Below are 3,617 nucleotides of genomic sequence, written 5' to 3'. Positions count from 1 at the left end.
GTAATTATTATCAATTATTAATTTTTAAAAAATGATAAAGTTTAATAACATACATTTCCATGTATTAATGGCTTTAAATTTGTGAAGTTACAAAAACTTTCAACGCTTTATTAGTGTATTAGTGTTTTTAACGTTTGATTTGGTTATTTGTGTGGTTTTACTAGTATTTCCGTTTAATTTTTTTTTAAATGGTGTAGTAATGTCTTTTTTTTTTAATTTTAAATTGTTCATTCTGAAGAAACACTTTAAATTTCTTAAAAATACTATATATATAAGTTGTATCACTATATTCTTATGTATTTTTGACAAATGGTCCCTCATTTTAAATATATTATTCAGTTTTTCTTAAAAGTTCAAAATTTTCTGCATTTTAACTATTTTCATTAATTGGGTAAGTAGTTCTTACTCAAACTTTTTTTTGTCTCCTTTTTTAAAGATTATTTAATATGTTTTTATAGCTGTAAACTATAAAATATAAGTGAAAAATATAATATAATTGAAAATTTGAATACAAATAGAGATAATTGGAAAATAAAAATGAGGGTATCATGATTATGCTATGTTTCTTTCAATAATAGTGGAGATTATACAAGTACATAGATGGTATTGCTGGATGAAAAAGTTAAATATAATATTTTACATTTTTATTATTTGCATAATCAATTAAAAATAATGCTATCATTTTAAATATTTATATGTAATCATTTTTTTATATTTGTTATTATAGGGAAATTATATGCTATCACTTTAGGACTTAATTCCTTTTGTCTAATTGTCACGACCCATTTCCATGGGCCGGACCGGCACTAGGGCCCAGGTAAGCTTAAGGCCCCCGAGGCCCGTAGTAAGCCTGAAACGCTACAAATTTGCTATCTCAATAAAATTTTAAACATTTACAAATTTCCCTGCTTACAATACACTATAGTTATAATACAGGCTCACAGAATTATTCCATCTATAATAATACACAACTTAAAAGTATACAAGTTCTATAACTGCGGAGTTTACTGACGGATGTATACATATAAGTCTTCGGACAATTATCTATTTAATTGATCAATACTAAAATTAGCGAATTTCTTTTTAACGGCGAAGAGCAGAGTTATAACTGGGATTTAGAAAATGCTACTTCCTGAAAGAATTGAACAAAAGGGATGTGAGTTTATTAATGAATAATAATTATTGCACAACACACACATTCACACATTTGTATAAATATATCAACCTAGTCATCCGACTAGGTATATGCTCACACAGCCAGTCACACAAATGGCATATCACCAGCACTCACAATTATTAACATCTTCATATAATCACATCACGTGGAAATTAGTCAGTGGCGTCACCTAAACCCCCGACGAGCCGTCCTCTCAAACAGCCCATCCTCTCAAACATGTGCACCCGGGGAGCCAATCCCCCATATCTGGCCGACCGGTCTAATCCTCACTTGACCAGTCCTCTCAATATTTTATTTTACATTCTCTCTTTTCTTTTCCATCTCATCAACATCATTTCATCAATTCATCAGGTGCACACGGGGGCGCCGATCTCCCATTTACCCGGCCGACGGTCCAATTTCACAATTCATCATAATCAGGATCCATGCTTTATCGACCGTCCTCACAAACCCATGGTGACCCACTTCATCCCAATTCCACACAAGCAAAGCACAGCAATATCACAACACAATTAATCAAACATTGCAAACAAATGCAGACATATTATTCAATTGGACATCATAATGCAATGCACAATTAAACATCCAAAATCAATGCAAATAAATAAATAAATAAATAATAGAATTGACAATAAACAACGATAATAAAATAAATAACAATAATAACAATAATAATGCAAATAAATAACTAAATATATAAATAATGAAATGAATAATAAAGATAATAAATAATTAGAGCACCGGATTTATTATGTACCAAATTATAGAACTAATCTAAATAAACTTATTTATTATGTTGTTAATTAAAATTTAGTTTAATTTCTGTCAAAATTTCGGCAGCACCTCCCCTAAAAATTGGACTATCTACCTGCTTACATATCACAATATCATTATATCTTTATCAATCAAAGCACACAGCCCATCCGTCGGGCAAGCAATCAATTTATTCTCCCTTCCTCCAACTAAGTAACAAAATAATTATTATTTAACCATCTATACAAAACCTTAGCTTTACTTAATACATGATTTCAACATTGATACAAATTAGTTTACTACTAATACAAAAATATTCATAGCTTTACTAAGATTAAACAAATAAGTAAATAAATACGCGATTAAATGAAAATGGTTATTTGTTTAATCTCCACATCCTACTTCTTTAAACTATCCGATCTTATATACCTTCAATAATCATACAAAGTTATGGCTCATATTTCTTTGACCAACATTAACTAGGATCTTATGTAACAACTTAATAATCCGTGAATCACTATCCTCACCAAGCAAGATTATAGGAAACGCCCTATTTAAATTATCTATTAAGCATAACTAAATAGGCATACTTTAACTAATCAATTCTTAGCACGAATTGAATTTATAACTCAATACACTATAGCCTTTGCTACTCATTAAGCAAAATTTAACCAAAATAACTAAACTAGCTGCTGCCTCAACAGTAAATAAAAATTCTTATATATGAACTTAATTAAACCGAAAACTACAATTTCTCTAATCACAAGTTGTTGCCATTTATCCAATTCTTAGCCTATAAATGAAAATTACCTCAATAACACCAAATCACCCACTAAATCAGAAAATTCATGAAATATACTAGAAAAGGTTGAAATTTTATTTACAAAAGACTATAAATGTTCATATATTTTTAAGTTAGTTTCTTATTATTCAATTTAGTCTATTAAATAACTCAATTAAATTCATTAATCAATCAATTAAGTTTTTATATATAAAAATTGAGAATTGAGTCTTAGAACGTACCCATTGGGAATCGGGCGACGATTCCATGATCAGCGCGAAGGGAAGAGGATTCTGTCTCTCGGGGGCCTCGCCGGAGTGTCGCCGGCCGGTAACTGGACAGCCGCCGTCGCCTCCGTGCACGGTGGTCGGAAAAACGACTTTTGCCCAGAATTTTACAATATATACACCAAAATGTTCGAAATCTCATGGGGACTCCGGATCTGTGTTCAAATTGGACTGACTGTGCCTTAATTGGCCGAAAATTACTTCGACAATGGCTTCGCCACTGCCATTCATGGCAATTCTGTCATCCAGGCTTCATCGCCGGAATCGATGCAGGGAAAACGTCAAGCAAGTGATGCGGAGTCAATTGAGTCCCTCAGTTGCATGTGAAGCAGTCGTAAACGGGGTGGATTTCGCCGGAATCGAAGCTGCGTCGCTAAGAGGAAGAGGCTTGCATCGTCGCCGCTGAGGGCCTGATCGGCGTGAAGAAAGACTGGCAACGTGACCGGCGGCATGAGAGGAATCGATCGCCACCCACCATCGTCAGTCTGGTGGCCGGAGACAGAAGGAGAGGGAGAGGAGGGAGTCGCGCCCGCCCCCGAAGAAGGAGAGGAGGAAGGGAAGGAAAAGAAAGAAAAGAAAGGTATGTCGGTTTCTAGGTCATTCCGGTTCGATTCGAACC

The 3,617-nt window shown here is 33.6% G+C and overlaps 1 long non-coding RNA gene across 1 annotated transcript; it reads right to left on the bottom strand.

The window, feature by feature from the left end:
* Nucleotides 1–865: 865 nt before the first annotated feature.
* On the bottom strand, nucleotides 866–3,242 carry LOC149497537 (uncharacterized). The gene is made up of 2 exons (XR_016320144.1): nucleotides 2,954–3,242; nucleotides 866–1,132 (listed from the first exon to the last, which is right to left on the bottom strand). It is a non-coding gene; the product is annotated as an uncharacterized LOC149497537 (long non-coding RNA).
* Nucleotides 3,243–3,617: the final 375 nt, after the last annotated feature.

The sequence above is a fragment of the Jatropha curcas genome, chromosome 3, assembly GCF_041381405.1.
Source record: "Jatropha curcas cultivar XTBG-Jc1 chromosome 3, XTBG_Jcur_1.0, whole genome shotgun sequence".
Lineage (NCBI taxonomy): Eukaryota > Viridiplantae > Streptophyta > Magnoliopsida > Malpighiales > Euphorbiaceae > Jatropha > Jatropha curcas.
Note: the sequence above shows the minus strand (reverse complement) of the source record. Positions and strands in the feature narration are given on the sequence as shown.